Source organism: Ovis canadensis, chromosome 26 (assembly GCF_042477335.2).
Source record: "Ovis canadensis isolate MfBH-ARS-UI-01 breed Bighorn chromosome 26, ARS-UI_OviCan_v2, whole genome shotgun sequence".
In the NCBI taxonomy this organism is placed as follows: Eukaryota; Metazoa; Chordata; class Mammalia; order Artiodactyla; family Bovidae; genus Ovis; species Ovis canadensis.
In genome coordinates, this window is record NC_091270.1 from 17,501 (window position 1) to 35,249 (window position 17,749).

At 47.2% G+C, this 17,749-nt stretch overlaps 1 long non-coding RNA gene across 1 annotated transcript in view; it reads right to left on the reverse strand.

Annotated features, from left to right (window-relative positions):
- Positions 1–12,001, reverse strand: part of LOC138430839 (uncharacterized) — a 14,497-nt gene extending 2,496 nt beyond the window's left edge. The window contains exons 1-5 of the long non-coding RNA XR_011253404.1: positions 11,823–12,001; positions 10,744–10,817; positions 10,207–10,313; positions 8,410–8,543; positions 6,245–6,365 (exon numbers count right to left, since the gene is read on the reverse strand). This is a non-coding gene — a long non-coding RNA (uncharacterized lncRNA). The remainder of the gene's footprint in view (positions 1–6,244; positions 6,366–8,409; positions 8,544–10,206; positions 10,314–10,743; positions 10,818–11,822) is intronic.
- Between the last annotated feature and the right edge of the window lie 5,748 nt (positions 12,002–17,749).

Sequence of the window (17,749 nt, forward strand, 5' to 3'; positions counted from 1 at the left end):
TTGGGATCAGAGCTCTAACTCATACACACGTACTTTTCCTTTTAAAATGATCCTGCATGATAAGCAAACAAAACACTGGATGAACACCTAGACGGTGAGCTCTGTACTAAATGATTTTAAAGCCAGTAGATGGAATGAGCTGATGAGGAAGACTACAAACAAGTCATCTTCTTCAGCTTGGTCAAACTGCTCATAGTCATACAAGTGAATGAAAAGTTAAGCCTGTTGTCATTCAATCTGTTTTAAAGAAATAGAATAATAAAACAAATTAGTAAATCTTATTTTCTTAATAAACGTTGTATTATTTCTGCACGGCTTTGTTACTGGCATAAATAGAATATCTACAATAATAACGTGTAGATTATTATTGTAATAATAATGAAATGGATTCACATTCGATATCGATTCACATCTATAATTGATGCCATAGCTGTTTGATACTATTGCTTGAATGAATGCAACTTATGTGACTTCACAAACTACAAACACGACTAACATAATAGGTATTAAAAAACCTTGAGTGACATGAGCGTGAAGACTTAGTAGAGTTGCTCTCAAGAATAATGATACTATTATTCACTCTAGCCATAGTACTGGAATCTGTACATTAACACCCCTGCAAAAGAAATGGAAAGGATAGAATAATAATAAAGGAACTTCATAACTATATTCCTACTGTAAACATTCAACACTATGTTTTCTTTTAAACTGACTTTCATATTTGGTCTACTGTAACCTCTTCTGTGTTCATTTTATGCTAAACTTATTGCTAACAGTAAAATTACCATACGAGCTCTAATTATTTTTTTTTTACTTGCAAAGCTAATGATAGAACCAAAGGCCGATATCTACATCAAACAGGAGAAACGGAATGGAAACTGTAAACAATTTTATGGAAGAACATTTCTGTGCTCCTATTCAGTCAAATGGACATTCAAAAGGATGTGATTTTTCTCAAAGTTTATTTCAGAAACTTGGAATTGGATGACTGCAAACAATAACACTAATAATATATTGATACATAATATTAAAAATATACAGTGGGTCATTCTTTTTTTATTCTGCCACAGCTAACAGACAGGAAGTCAGTTGTCGTAACTACTACTAACATAAGACCCTCACCGATAAGTGAAGATATATAGGAAAATCCATAATAGATCTAAAAACCATCAAAGATAAAATGGTAATTAAAAAATACAGTGACAGTTTAGTTGGTATAAGAAACAGGATGATTATGAAAGCAAAGCCAACAATCACGGATAGGCCATGGAAGCCCGTGGCTGTCACGAGTGTTGACTTGTATCCTTCATCTGAGGTTGTTAAAAGCGCTTGGTAAAATCCAGAGGTTTGCAGCAGTGGTAACCTCCTGAACAGACTGAAATAAAAAGGGTTTCCAGAATATCCTGATGATTTCCATCTACTAGGCTGTGATGAGCTCAAGCAATACATACTCCAGAGGACAGAAGACAGACAGGTTGGGAACACGTCTACTGCACTTAGGGAGAAAGGGAATGTTGCTACTCAGCCTAGTACAAGTGTAGAAGCAACACCTCAGTGATTCGACCTTTAAAGAATAGATACGTATGAGAACGACTGGTATGAATAATCCTTCACAAGTGCGTTCTCAGACCTCCTCCCATCATAAGCACAAGCATAATGAAAACACTGAGTTTTCATGGTCTCACACAAAATTAGACTCACTTATGACTTTGCTTTGAGAAGAGTTGAACTACTCATTGTTAAAGAGAAATGATCCTTTCTTCTCTGAAGATTTGTGAATCATTCAAAGGGTGTGGTGAATAAACTACTTAAGGATCCAATACATAAAAATGCAATAGGCTAAGCACAGAGATGTTTTTCTCCCTTTCTCAAAGGATGGAACATTTTGTATTTACACTGATTTTGTCTCTACACTGATTTTGTCTTGACTTCATGTACAATTACATATTGATTTTTTTAGTTGACATACAATAGGACTAAAAATATTGATATTATACTAATAACTCATGTTGGTATGTGTGGTTGTCACATAGGATTCACAGGAGATTTAAATTCACAGTTGTCAACGTAAAGGATGAATGCTATTTAGCTTCTTTGTGAATCTAGACCATGAATGAAGAGTTTTCCTCAACATATTTCACTGAGGGAAATACAAGGATGATAGGCATAATACTATGCTTCGACTCATGGATATCTAAGCATTGCTCACAATACAGATCTGATTTTCGAAATCAGGGTTCTTTCAGTGTCCTTGAACAGCATTTGTTTTTCTGTATACAGAAGAAAAAAACTCATGAGTATCAAACTGGTTCACATAAAACATGTGTATGAATTGTTATCTTCCTGAACCAGAGATCAAACCCACATCACTTCCACCTCCTGCACTGGTAGGCAGATTATTTACTGACTGTGCCACCTGGGAATCGACATACATTTCAAGGACCACTGCCATCAGCTTCTACTGTTCATGACCAAAGTAGGAGAAACAACATTGGAAGAAGTACTCATAAGGGTACTCATAGGAAGTACTCATAAGTCAAGGAACTGTTATACTGGGTACTCTCGTTATTACTGGGACAAGTCAGTTCCTCTGATGATGACGGGTATAACTGAAAAATTATTACAAATGCATGGGCTGCGATGTCTACATGATAAATGTGTTCCTCTTATACTATTGCTTCAGGGATGCCTACTTCCACATGAAGGACTGCACTTCAAGGGATGCCTGCTATTCCAGCTCAAGCAACAGATAGTGAAGTGCAGATCATTGTCCTTTGTTGAAAATAATCAGCAGTTTGTCAACATAGGGAACATGCCGGAGGAACCCTTGGGATGGAACTCTAAAAACAGGTTGGGCCCTCTTTTTGCCAAGCCCTGCGATAAAATACAAATCAGAAAAAGAAAAATAGCATCGGTTTTGTCAGGACTTCCTCATCTTTTCTTTCTCGGTAGCAGGAAGCAGACATTGAGGCCAGAGGACTGCAGGATTTCATTGTGAACTAATGTTCGGTGGGGTGGAAGCTCATCACTCTAGTAAGAATGTGGCTCAATAAAACGGAATTTCATTCACTTCATGGACATAGAGTTCTATAATCCTTCATTAAGGAATTCAATAAGCTATATTTCCTTACACCTTCACAATCTCTTGGTTTACGAGAATGTCAATTGCTAGTCCAGCACTTATACAATGAGTGTTACAGGTAGTATTAGTGTATAAATGATGATGAGCAATGACAGGAAGTTTATTTATTCTCTGTTTGAATTCTTGATTTTTTATATAATTTTTTATAATATCCTTACAGATGTGAATATTTTAGTGACATGTATAAATACACATTGAGTAGTGCTATGATAACTCATAGTGTTGGCACAATAAATATCATGGTTATTATGTGCTTTTCATATATTCCTTTTGAGATTCTCTTCCATTATACATTATCATAAGATATTTAATAGTTTCCTAAACTGTACAGTAGGTCCTTGTGGCTTCTTTTATATATAGTAATGTATTTGTTAATAATTCAAACAAAAACTGGTACACAAATATTCATAGTGACATTCACGATAGCTCAGAGGTAGAACTCATTCAAGTGTCCATTGGTGGGAGACTGAATATGCAACACAAGGTATATTCAGAAGCTTGAACGGTATTCCACCATACGAAAAAGTACATTAAATGGTGCTGTCACTCTGCAAGACATTACAGAAATGACTCCAAAACAAACACATGGAATAAATACATAGTTCGATTCCAATTCAAGCTATGTACCCAAAAGGATTAGGAAAGGGGGCTGAAAAAATGGATACTTCTTCCGTCATACTCACAACAGCATGATTCACACTGGCAAACAAACAGAAGCAATCTAAGTGTCCATGGCAGCCAATTCCATAAACAAACTGTGGTATACACACAATGGAATCTGATTCGGCCCTTCAAAGTCAGTAATTCTGACAATGCGACAATGTGGACAAACCTTATGGTCATTAGATTAAGTGAAATAAACCAGACCAAGAAAAGACAAACGTGCTGTGATTCCACTCATATGAGATATCCAAACAAGTCAAATCTGTCAGAAATAGCAGAGAGTGATTCCGACCGATCGAAAAGAGTTCATGTTTCATGGACCTCAGTTTCCCTTGGAAAAACTGACTTCCCGTGATATCTCCAAAACCAATTAGACAAATAATTGGAAGCTATATCCAGTCAAATGAATGTAGACATAATGTTACATACAGTGTACACCAAACTCACTCAAACTTCTTAACAGACAAAAGGCAAAACTGTATCTATGGTACCTCATCTTAGCTTAAAACTGTATCTACAGTACCTCACTTCTGCTTATAAAATTTAACAACAACAACAACACACTAAAGTCTATCCAAAAAAAGGATATAAAACATATATAACATTAACTTTAAAAAATTGGAAATTTAAACTGTGGAAAACCTTATTCACAAAACTTAAACACAAGCCACAGGAAAATATATTTATAAAATACATATCTGATAAAGGATTGTACTCCAAATATACCAAAAAATCTAGAACAATCTCATAAAAAATGTATAAACCTAAACACCTGGCCTACAAAAATATAAAGATAGTAAATAAGCCTATCAAAAAGACTCAAAATCACATATCATTAGGAAATTACAAACTAAAATAACAGTGAGGTAGCACTGCACACCTATTAGATTCAGTAAACTCAAAAAAAAGGGGGTAGGGCACAACTTCTCTGGTGGCTCAGTGGTAAAGAATCTGCCTGACAATGCAAGACACTCTAGTTCGATCCGTTACCCCAGAAGATCCCACATGCCACAGAGAAACATAGCTGGATGTTTCCACAGCTAAACAAGGCTCTCCTGTGACCTGAATACTACATGGCTAGCACTTACTAAAAAGCTTTGAAAACATCCAGACAAAAAGTATCGCATGATTATATACAACAGCTCTACTTGTAATAACTAAAAACTTTCAAATATCAGGATGTCTTCAGTAGATGACAGTGTAAACAAATGGGGATACATCCAAAGTGAAGGGGAGCAAATGCTACCACAAAATATACCACCTCAGCATGAGAATCAGTTGGACCCAATTAACTTTTATTTTTTTAGAGGACACATGATCATCTCTGAAACCCAAGTTCAAGACAGCTCTTCTGTGAGTCACATTTACCAGAGAAATCTCATTTCAAAGGAATCCTCTCTATATGCCAGATAGAAGGATGAGACACAGTCTTTTGAAACTCTTTTTTCTTTTCTATCGATAGGGAAAGCTAAGCCGTAAATCTGCACAACCACCATACCCTTCCTTTCCTTTGGTTGTATTTTTTTTAATATTTGTCTCTTTTTTAACTTGGCTGTGCCAGGTCGACCTTCATTGAGGCAAGCCAGATACTTAGCTACAACATGCAAATTCTCCGTTGTGGCATGGGAGATCTAGTTCTTGGATCAGGGAATGAACCTGGGCCTCCTTCTTTGGGAGTGTCCAGTCTCAGCCACTGGACCACCAGGAAGTGCCTGTTTTGTTTTCAGATGAAGATGGAATCTAAGGTGATATCTTGGGCCATTTCAGTCACTGACTCAGTTTCCTGAGTTTCTCCAAAGCACGCATAAGGTGCACATTATTAAACTGGTTTGCAAAACAAGAAAAGGTTGTCTGCTACAACACTGTATGCTTACAAATATCTAAACGGTAAATGGCATATTATTTATTTTTAATTACTATGGGGGGAGAAAGAATGCAGGATTCATACATGTTACAACATGAATAAATATTAAAACCATCTTCAGTGAAAAAAAAAATCCACATAGGAAAGGCCACCCAGAACCCTTATTCACCATGTCTGCTTTCAAACCATCAAGTTTGTCCAAATAACTGAAAATCTCAGTAACACTCTAAATAAAGAAAAAAGGATGAAGATGGAAACAAAAGATATATTCATACATTTGAACAATTGCTAAAAGTGGAAGTGGGGTGGTGGATTACATTATAATGTAGATACCATATGATTTCCTGATTTTGGAGATTATGTGCTGGTTCTGAAGAAGGAACCCATTTTGGATAAAACACATGGAGTATTTTAGATGATGTGGCAAATGCTAGCACTTGTTCCCATTGCTAGGCATTTTCTGTACATTTTAAATGACTGGAAAGTATACTAGGTTTCAAAACAACCATGTCGATACCACAAAAGAAATTTAGAGCAGACAGGCAGGAAACTTTCTGATACAGGCCAAGACTTACCCAGATGAAGTTCAAGGGAAGCTGCGATGCTCACTGCCCGTGAAGGAGTCCACGTGGAATGAAGAAGTACTGTGGGAAGTCTATTAGTAACCACCATGTCTTGGGTCCTCTGGATGACCTACTGCAGGAGAAACAGATCTTACAGATAAAATGATCCACATCACTTCACAAAAAGTTGTTAGGCTACATTCAGTAAAGCGGAATCATTTCGGATCAATTTACAATCATATAAAATACTACCATTTACAGTCCAGAAATCACTTGCATTTCTACACACTAATAACAATCAGAAAAAAATATTAAGAAAATCCCACTTAAATAAAACATCTAGCAACAAACTTAATCAAGAACATAAAAGACCAGTAGTCAGAAAACTAGAAAGCACTGATAAAGAAACCAAAGAAAACACAAATACACAGAAAACTGTTCCACGCTCATGCACTGGAACAATGAGGAATTAAAAGGTCCATTCCAACCAAAGTCATCAACAAATACACGGACTGCAATCACAAAATAATATTCAATGGCATTTTTCACAGAAATAGAAGTATTCCTCATATTAGACTGCTACTGTTGAACAGGACCTTAAACGGCCAAAAAGACTCTGAGAAAGAGGAACACAGCTGGAGGCATCTTCCTATCCCTCTTCAAACTACATCACGGAGCTGTAGTGACCACCACAGTGAGGAACTGGCAGGAACACAGACACATGGACTCCAGGAGAGAATAGAGAGCCCAGAAACGAACCCACCTGTACATGGTCAGTTCCTGAAAATCAAACCAGGAACGAGCGAAGAGGAAAGGACAGTCTTCTCAAGAAACAGTGACAGGAAAATGGCCACCTACACGGAAGAACATCAGTGTTCATCCTCTACATCATCTAACGCAAATCTAACTGAAAACCCACCGCTTTGCACACGGAGCTCTTTCCCCCTGAGTCCTCTGAGATGGACCCCCAGTCAGCCCTCAGCTGGACACAGGAAACGTCTACTCCGTCCTCATTTTTCGCTCTTGCAGCGCCTCCCTGCTGGTGGGCACTGAGGCAACCCTGCTCCTCTCAGCCTGGATGCAGCCCTGTTATCCAGAAGCCTGAGCCCTGATGGTCCTGAGGAGACAAAGCTCCCGCCAGCTGCTCACGGAGCAGAGTCTAAAGGCAAAGCGTCCTGCTCCCGCGGGTCAGAGGGGCCTTTGGCGCCCCCTTCGGGCCACAGGAGAAGAGCGGGCAGCCCGGCGCTCACAGACCTCAGAGGGCTCACCCAGAAGCAGCTCTGCTGCTCAGACTGGAAGCCCAAACTGAAATGGAGCAGAATAGCTCCATGACCCTCTGCAAAACATGGCTAAGGAACAAACAGAGCCTGTATGGAATGCAGCCATAAAAAGGAACACATTTGAGTTTGTTCTAATAAAGGGGAGGGAAGTCAGTCAAAGAGAGAAAAACATGGAATCTAGAAGGATGGTACTGACGAGTCTGTTCACAGAGCAGCAATGGAGGTGCAGACATAGAGAACAGACTTACAGACGAGGGTGGAGAACAAGAGGGAGAGGGTGAGATGAATGGAGAGAGCAGCATGGGTGCAGGTACACCTACATTTGTAAATATGTAAACCAATGGGAATTTGCTGTATGATTCAGGGAACTCAAACTGGGGCTCAGTAGTAACCTGGAGAGGTGGGAATGCGTGCGAGGTGGGAGGGAGATTCAAGAGCAAGAGGACATAGGTACACCTATGGTTAATTCATGTGGATGTATGACAAATCAAACCAATATTGTAAAGCAATGATCAATCAACTAAAAAGAAATAACTGTTTAAAAAAATATGAACATAAACACAAACTTTGCAACAAGGTAACTCCATTTTAAAAACTATAGAATTTTAGAAAACTACTAAAGTTCTACATGACCGTTGGTCTGGTGATCAGGTCTAACATACACAAAACAAGCCAACTTACCAAATTATGAATACAAATTAGTTAAAACATTGCCTTTTATCATTTCATACATTTACCCTGTGGAGGACCTTACTCGAGAGAACCAAAAACAAACTGTTAAATGAACCACCGACCACCCACCCTGGCCAGGCAACAGAGAAAAGAAAACACTTGCAGGAGTCATCTTACAACAGGAGGGCCTGGGAAGGAACAAGGAACGAACAAGCTACCACCAACCAGAATTCTGGAGAGGTCAGGTGATGGGAGGCTCCAGTTCAGAGGTCCTACCAACCTCCCAGGATCCACTTCGCTGGAATCCATCTCAGCTGAGTGATGTGTGTGCCCCCAAGAGAGATCCCAATTCAGAATGCCTGGCAAGAGACAAACCAGAAATTAACCCGATGACCATAAAACCTGAGACTGTGAGCCACATGACAGAGTGGCTCTCTCCGTTTCCCTCACCCTCCTGCCCTCCACCCCGGCAGCCCTTCCCAATAAAGCCTCTCGCTTGGACAGCACTCCTCTCCTCAGACAACTCATTGCCCAGTGTCAGACAAGAACTCACTCTCAAGCCCTGGAAGGGATCCCCCTTCCTTCATCAAAAGCAATATCCAGGAGAAAATATCTTCAAAACGCTATCTTGCAGAGAAGGAAATCAGAGAAGGCAATGGCAGCCCACTCCAGTACCATTGCCTGGAGAATCCCACGGACAGAGGAGCCTGGTAGGCTGCAACCCCGGGGTCACTAAGAGATGGACACGACTTCACTGAGTGACTTCACTTTCACTTTTCACTTTCATGCACTGGAGAAGCACATGGCAACCCACTCCAGTGTTCTTGCCTGGAGAATCCCAGGGACAGAGGAGCCTGGTAGGCTGCTGTCTATGGGGTCGCGCAGAGTCAGGCACGACTGAAGCGACGCAGCAGCAGCAGCAGAGAAGGAAATGGCACCACCTGCAGTACTCTGGTCTCAGAAATCCCAGGGACAGAGGAGCTTGGTGGGCTACAGTCCAAAAGCAGGGCATTTCTGACGGGAGGAAACAGTCCCAGGGAAGCTGAGCTGCTCACCAGAGGCCCCAGAGCTTTGGATAGCACACCAGAGCTGGGGCTGAGGATTCCCAGCTGCCATGCCTCTTGATCCTGGCCTCTTTCACTAGATACATGTGTGGAAAACTAGAATCTAAAATATGCCCTGGTGGTTCCATAGATTCCAAAGAATCCACCCCCTGGTGCTGGAGATGCATGTGCGATCCCTAGGATGGGAAGATCCCACATCCTATGGAGCCCGTGTGCCACAACTGCCGAGCCTGTGCTCTAGATCCTGGAAGCCACGATGCCGAGTTCACATGCTGCAGCCACTGAAGCCCATGAGCCTGTGCCCCTCAACAAGAGGAGACACTGCAGTGAGAAGCCTGCAAACCACTAGTTATGGCCCATGCTCACCAAAACTAGAGAAAAGCCCACACACAAAGATGCAACACAGCCAACAATCAATAAAACTGTTTTCCTAAAAAAAATGCATATCTGACAAAGAAACTGTATTCGAATTGTCCAAGAACACTAGAGCAAACAAGCCCATTCATAATTGGTAGCGACTGAAATAGACACCTGGCCACTGAGGGTATACTGATAGTAAACTATCATACAAAAACATACTCAAGATACTGGTGCAATGCATGCAGAGCCCCCTTTGAAAGACAATCTGACAGTTTTTTTTCAGTAACCACGTGGGACAAGCACTGAATTCTGTGTATGACAAGCGGTGGAAGCCAGGTATCTTACCATTGGAATGCAAAGTTACAGATAAACAAAAGGAAACGTTACAATGTCCATGTCGTAGTGGATCAGGTTGGAGACATCACAAATTACCTTTAACTGAATATGTTCAAAGGTGAGCTGGAATACATGTATATATATATCCATGTATTTGTCAGCTGAGCATATTGAGCTCCTACATGTATGTTTTAAATATCATTCTCTAATAAAAGGGAACAGGAAACATCTCCGATGGCCCGGTGGTAAAGAATCTGCCTACCGATGCAGGGAACACGGGTTCAATTCCTGTGTAGGAGATCCCACACGCCCAGGGGCAACGAAGCCCTTGAACAACTCTAGAAGTTTGCATGCTCCAGAGACCAAGTTCTGCAAACAGAGAAAGCACTGCAATGAGAAGCCATGGCACAGCAACTAGAGGGTAGCCTCTGCTCACTACAACTAGACAAACGAGCAATAAAGACCCAGCACAGTCAAAAATAATGTAATGTTAAAAAAAGGGACAGTTCTTTGAAGAAATGACTGAGACTAGGGGTGAGACTGTAAATATATGAGCCAGGGTCATCTTAAATTATGAGAAATTAAAGAAACTAAAGACAACTATCAAGCTGTCCAAACTGATACAAATCGATGATGACACAGTGTTATCTGTATACACCAGCAAATAACAATCTGAAAAGGAATTTAAACAAACGATTCCCTTTCAGTCATGTCAACATTAATAAAAGACTTTGCTATGGACAGAATGAGGATAACAAGACTGGCACACTGGAAATGATACTTGATTGCTGAAAAATACCTTAAAGACATGGACAGATACTCCATAGCGATGAAAAGGCTTCAGTTGGCAATACCATGGAATGCATCTTCAATCTGAAATGAAGATTCAATATGAATTACAAAAGGCTGAAAGGTGGTTGCTAAACCACAAAAGATGCCAGCATTCTTGGACTCCAGAGGAGAATTCAATCCAGGGCAAGTGAGGAAGCTTGATGGCTCAGAGGTTTTCTGTTAAAAAGTTTTATTAAAATATAAAAGAGATCGAGAGAGCTGCTGACGTAGACAGTAAAAGGGGGAAGAAAGAGTACCCCCTGCTAGTCTTTAGCCAGATGTTATAGAGCCACTAGCAGTCTGCTAATGAAAGAAAGACAATGTGTCAGAGAATGGCACCAGGCCCCTCACCCACAGCATGCATTGAGATAACATTGGCAGCAGATGAGTCATCCCAGGCCATAAAATGATGGACATGAATCTTGAAGAAAGGCAGATTTCCAAGCAAATATATAGTTTCATTCACATAGATTAAGAGAACAAGGTATGAGTAAAACATACTGGTTTGTCAAGTTTTTTCTGAGCCTTTAGGGGAAACTGACCTGAAGACAGAGCCTTGGGTAAATACATAGTACATTAGCATACCTTAAGACAAACATTTCCATAAGAAAAATGCATTGCTTAGTTCAAGGTTTGAGGAAAGTTAAATTCAGGTGGAGCCAGGAGTGGTCATGGCAACACAGAATTTTCTGAGAAACCTCCTTTTAAATTTGTATCAAGATGGAGGAAAAAAAATGCAGCACTCTTTTGTCTCCTCTGGCCTCTTAAGAGAGAGGAAAAAACGTCTGACACTTGCAGTCTATTTTCTCTGTCTGGAGACCCCTGGCCTTCCTGCCTGTTATCCTCTCCAGGCCTGTAGGAAGCAATACACTAGGCTGCTTGGGAAAACCGCGCGGGTCTGAGCTTTATGCAAAGGGGTAAAGCGGTAAAACCCTTGGCCCCAAAGGCGAGGCTTTTCTGCAACCGCCATTTTAGTCGGCTCCGAGACTGCAAACAAAGAGGGCAGAATACATGGTTCCCTGCTCCGCCCAGTCTGAGTTCCCTTACCTGTGGCCCACAGCCCTGCGCTCTGCTCGCTGGATGCCAATCGACGGGGACCCAGGAGCCCACAAAACGAGCATTCCCAGCTGCAATGGCGAGCCCTGAGAGCCCTGGCCCCCGACGCGCCGCCATGTTCATCCCGCCCCAGACCCGCTCACGTGAGCCGCGCTCCTGACCAGCCGCCCAGGCTCGCCCCGCCCCCGACGCGCTCACGGTGCGCCCCACCCCCACGCCCCCTTCCAGGACAGGCCCGCGGGACCGCGACTGCCTCCAGGTGAAACACAAGGACAAGCAAATCCACCCCACCGAGACAATCCAAGCTTTTTCTCAGCTGATCTATGATTTAGGGATAAAACTATGACTATAGAAAGCAAAGATGACCTAGGACAGCCATGATATTCTATAGAGCCAGACCCTGGCGGGCAGAGGCTTGAAGAGGGTCCGGGAGCTCTGTCAGAGCAGCAGGCCTCTGTAGCATAGAGGTTAGGTGCGCTGGTAAGCAGGCAGACTATGGTCTGTAAGTCAGGAGTTCAAGTCCGCAGCTTAGCTCTTTTGCTCTTAGGGGGCGGGGGACAGCAAGAGGCGGGGCTTAGACCAGAAACGTTTATTTTTATTTTAGAGGTTTATTGTTAAGCTTAGGGTTAGGGTCCGGGCAACCCCCCAACTTGTTCAGGTTCGGGTTCAGGGTTAGGGTTAGAATTTGGGGAACCCCCCTCTTCTAAGAGTTCGGGTTTGGGTTAGGGTTCATGTCAGGGTCAGGGTTCAGGTTACGGTTAGGGTTAGCATTAGTGTTGGGGTTACAGCTTAAAGTGAGCCCTAATAGGGCTCATAGTTCTTTATTAGCCTGCCCTGGCGGGCCGAGGCTTGAAGAGGGTTCGGGAGCCCTGCTGAAAGCAGCAAGCCTCTGTAGCATAGGGGTTAGGTGGGCCACTAGGCAGGCAGACTATGGCCTGTAAGTCAGGAGTTCAAGTCTCCAGTCTGACCTTTTTCTTTTAAGGGGCAGGGGACTGCAAGAGCCAGGGCTTAGACCAGAAAATTTTTTTATTTTAGAGGTTTATTGTTAAGCTTAGGGTTAGGGTTCGGGCAAACCCCCCACTTGTTAGGGTTCGGGTTCAGGTTAGAATTCGGGGACCCCCCTCTTCTTAGAGTTCGGGTTTGGGTTAGGGTTCAGGTCAGGGTCAGGGTTCGGGTTACGGTTAGGGTTGGCATTAGTGTTGGGGTTACAGCTTAAAGTGAGCGCTAATAGGGTCCATAGTTCTTTATTAGCCTGCTGTGGCGGGGTGAGGCTTGAAGAGAGCCTGGGAGCAAGACAAAACCCAGTAATCCTCCCTAGCGAAGTGGTTAGGCTGACAACCAGTTAAACATCCAACTTGGCTCTGTAGGTCAGGCATTCAAGTCCCAGTTTTGCCTCGTTTGCTTTTAGGGGGTGAGGGACAGCAAGGGGCGGGGCTTAGGCCAGAAAAGTTTATGTTTTTGTTAGAGTTTTATTGTTAGGGTTAGGTTTAGGGTTCCGGCATCCCCCCAACTTGTTAGGGTTCAGGTTCAGAGTTCGGGTGCGGGGAATCCCCTCTCTACTTAGGGTTCGGGTTCAGGGTTCGTGTTTGTGGTTTGGGGTTCAGCGTTTGGGGTTAGGGGTTCGCGGTTCTAGTTTGAAGTTTGGGGTTCCGATTAGGGGTTCAAGGTTCAGCTTAGGGGTTCGGGGTTTGGGTTAGGGGTTCGCGGTTTGGGTTTGGGGTTTGGGGTTCGGATTAGGGGTTCGCGTTTCAGATTTGGGGATCAGGTTATGGGTTCTCAGTTCAGGTTCGGGGTTCGCAGTTCGGGTTTGGGGTTTGAGGTTCAGGTAAAGGGTTTGGGGTTCGCGGTTTGGGTTTGTGGTTTGAGGTTTGGGTTTGGGGTTTGGGGATCAGGTTAGGGGCTCTTGGATTGGGTTAGGGGTTCACAGTTCGGGTTTGGGTTTGAGGTTAGGATGAAGGGTTTGGGGTTTGGGGTTCACGGCTTGGGTTGGAGGTTTGGTATTCAGGTTAGGGGTTTTGGGTTTGGGATTCGGGTTATGGGTTTGGGTTTTGGGGTTCGCGGTTTGGGTTTGGGTTTGGGGTTTGGAGTTCGAGGTTGGGGTTCGCTTTTCAGGTTAGGGGTTGAGGGTTGGGGTTTGGGGTTCGCGGTTTGGGATAGGGGTTCACGGATTTGGTTAGGGGTTAGGGATTTGGGGTTTGGAGTCTGGGATTTGGGTCAGGGGTTCGCGGTTTGGGGTTCCAGTTATGGGTTTGGGCTTTGGGTTCAGGGTTGTGGTTTGGGGGTTTGGGGTTCGGTTTTTGGGTTTGCAGTTTGGGTTACGGATTAGGGCTTTGGGGTTTGGGTTTGGGGTTCGGGAATTGGGGTTCGAGGATTGGGGTTGGGGGTTCCGATTAGAGGTTCAGTAAGTGAGATTTGTGGTTCGGGGGTCAAGATTTGAGGTTTGGGGTTTCGGCTTCGGGGGTTTGGTTTCAGGGTTTGGGGATGGGGGTGTGAGGTGCAGTTTTGAGTTTCGCTGTTCAGGTTAGGAGTTAGGGGTTGGGAGTTCGAGGTTCGGCTTAGGGGTTTGGGGTGTGCGGTTTGGGGTTTGAGGTTTGGGGTTCCGGTTAGGGGTTTGGGGTTTGGGGTTCGGATCAGGGGTTTGGAGTTTGGGTTTGAGGGTTGGGTTTTGGGGGTTGGGTTTCGGGGTTTAGAATTCGGTTTAGGTGTTCGCAGTTTGGGTTAGGGGTTTGGGGTTTGGGTTGGGGGTGTGGGGTGTGGGGTACGGATTAGGGGTTTGGGTTCAGGGTTTGGGGTTCAGTTTATGGGTTTGCGTTTCCGGTAAGGCATTAGGGGTGTGCGGTTTGGGTTTGGGGTTCGTGTTAGCGGTTTGGGGTTGGGGGTTCGGGTTCCAGATTTGGGGTTCGGGGTTTGAGTTATGGATTCGGGGTTTGGGCTACGTGGTTCGGGGTTTGTGGTATGGGGTTTGGGGGTCGGGGCTTGGGTTTGGGGCTCGGGTTGGGGCTTAGGGGCCGGTGGCTTGCACACTGCCAAGGGCTCCAGCAGGGAGAGCTCTGTGAGAGGGAAGGGAAGGGCAAGTGCAGGGCTCTTCCAGCTGTTGCTTGGCCGCCGAGACTCAGCGCCGCACGGAGAGCACCAGGCTCCCAGGGCCCCTGGCTGGGGTCTGCAGCCCCGCACACCCGGAGGCTGATTCCCTGGGCGCCCAGCAGCTGCCTTACACACGTAGCTTCCCTAGCGCTTTCCTCCCCAGCAGAGACGTGTGCAGCTGGTTGGGGCCTGCCCCTGCGTGCCTGGGCTCCCACCCACAGCCCCAGCTCAGGGCAAGCAGCCCCTGAGCCAAGAGCTGCAGGAGGCGTAGAGCGCCCCCGCCTGGTAGCTGAGGGAACAGCATGCGGGGAAGCGAGCCTCCTCGAGGAAAGAAGAGGCAGCCTAGCCTCGTTTGGCTCAAGCCATACTTGGCTGGAGCCGAGTGAGCCTCCAGGACGGCAGAGCTCCAGCTCTGCTCAGAGGCCCTATCTGGCTGAGTTGCTGGCGGGAGGCTGCTCTGCCCTGGGCGAGCCTTGCCCAGACTTGCCTCGCTGCTAGGCTTCCTGCCCAGGAAGGAGCAGGCTGCGCGAGGCTGGGAGACGCCACTGGCGCCTTCCTGGCCTCAGCTCCGCTCCTGCCTTGCCTTTGCACCTAGGCCCCAGGCGTCCTTGGGGAGGGCTTAGGGGCCGGTGGCTTGCACACTGCCAAGGGCTCCAGCAGGAAGAGCTCTGTGCGAGGGAAGGGAAGGGCCAGTGCAGGGCTCCTCCAGCAGTTGCTTGGCCGCCCAGACTCAGCGCCGCACGGAGTGCACCAGGCTCCCAGGGTCCCTGGCTGGGGTCTGCAGCCCCGCACACCCGGAGGCTGACTCCCTGGGCGCCCAGCAGCTGCCTCACACACGTAGCTTCCCTAGCGCTCTCCTCCCCAGCAGAGACGTGTGCAGCTGGTTGGGGCCTGCCCCTGCGTGCCTGGGCTCCCGCCCACAGCCCCAGCTCAGGGCAAGCAGTCCCTGAGCCAAGACCTGCAGGAGGCGCAGAGCGCCCCCACCTGGAAGCCGAGTGAACAGCTGGCGGGGAGGCGAGCCTCCTCGAGGGAAGAAGAGGCAGCCCAGCCTCGTTTGGCTCAAGCCCTACTTGGCTGGAGCCGAGTGAGCCTCCAGGACGGCAGAGCTCCAGCTCTGCTCAGAGGCCCGATCTGGCAGAGTTGCTGGCGCGAGGCTGCTCTGCCCTGGGCGAGCCTTGCCCAGACTTGCCTCGCTGCTAGGCTTCCTGCCCGGGAGGAGCAGGCTGCGCGAGGCTGGGAAACGCCACTGGCGCCTTCCTGGCCTCAGCTCCGCTCCTGCCTTGCCTTTGCACCTAGGCCCCAGGCGTCCTTGGGGAGGGCTTGGGGCCGGTGGCTTGCACACTGCCAAGGGCTCCAGCAGGAAGAGCTCTGTGCGAGGGTAGGGAAGGGCTAGTGCAGGGTTCCTCCAGCGGTTGCTTGGCTGCCCAGACTCAGCGCCAAACCGAGTGCACCAGGCTCCCAGGGCCCCTGGCTGGGGTCTGCAGCCCCGCACACACGCAGGCTGACTCCCTGGGCGCCCAGCAGCTGCCTCACACACGTAGCTTCCCTAGCACTCTCCTCCCCTGCAGAGACGTGTGCAGCTGGTTGGGGCCTGCCCCTGTGTGCCTGGGCTCCTGCCCACAGCCCCAGCTCAGGGCAAGCAGCCCCTGAGCCAAGACCTGCAGGAGGCGCAGAGCGCCCCCACCTGGAAGCCGACTGACCCGCTGGCCTGGAGGCGAGCCTGCTCGAGGGAAGAAGAGGCAGCCCAGCCTCGTTTGGCTCAAGCCCTACTTGGCTGGAGCCGAGTGAGCCTCCAGGACGGCAGAGCTCCAGCTCTGCTCAGAGGCCCGATCTGGCAGAGTAGCTGGCGCGAGGCTTCTCTGCACTGGGCGAGCCTTGCCATGACTTGCCTCGCTGCTAGGCTTCCTGCCCAGGAAGGAGCAGGCTGCGCGAGGCTGGGAGACGCCACTGGCGCCTTCCTGGCCTCAGCTCCGCTCCTGCCTTTCCTTTGCACCTAGGCCCCAGGCGTCCTTGGGGAGGGCTTAGGGTCGGTGTCTTGCACCCTGCCAAGGGCACCAGCAGGGAGAGCTCTGTGAGAGGGAAGGGAAGGGCAACTGCAGGGCTGCTTCATCGGTTGCTTGGACGCCCAAACTGAGCGCCACACAGAGAGCACCAGGCGCCCAGGGCACCTGGCTGGGGTCTGCAACCCCGTACACCGGGAGGCTGATTTCATGGGCGCCCAGCAGCTGTCTCACACACGGAGTTTCCCTGGTGCTCTCCTCCACAGCAGAGACGTGTGCAGCTGGTTGGGGCCTGCCCCTGCGTGCCTGGGCTCCCGCCCACAGCCCCAGCTCAGGGCAAGCAGCCCCTGAGCCAAGACCTGGAGGAGGCGCAGAGCGCCCCCGCCTGGAAGCCGAGTGAACAGCATGCGGGGAAATGAGCCTCCTTGGGGGAAGCAGAGGCAGCTCAGCCGCGTGCAGCTAAAGCCTGCTTGGGCAGAGCTGAGTGAGCCACCAGTCCGGCAGAGCTCCAGCTCTGCTCAGAGGCCCGATCTGGCAGAGTTCCTGGCGTGAGGCCGCTCTGCCCTGGGCGAGCTTTGCCCAGAATTGCCTCACTGCTAGGCTTCCTGCCCAGGAAGGAGCAGGCTGCGCGAGGCTGGGACAAGCCACGGCGCCTTCCTGACCTCACCTCCGCTCCTGCCTTGCCTTTGCACCAAGGCTCCAGGCGTCCTAGGGGAGGTCTTGGGGCCAGTGGCTGGCACAGTGCCAAGCGTTCCAGCAGGGAGAACTCCGACAGAGGAACGAGAAGGACATATGCAGGGCTCCTCCAGAGGTTGCTTGGCCGCCCAGACTCAG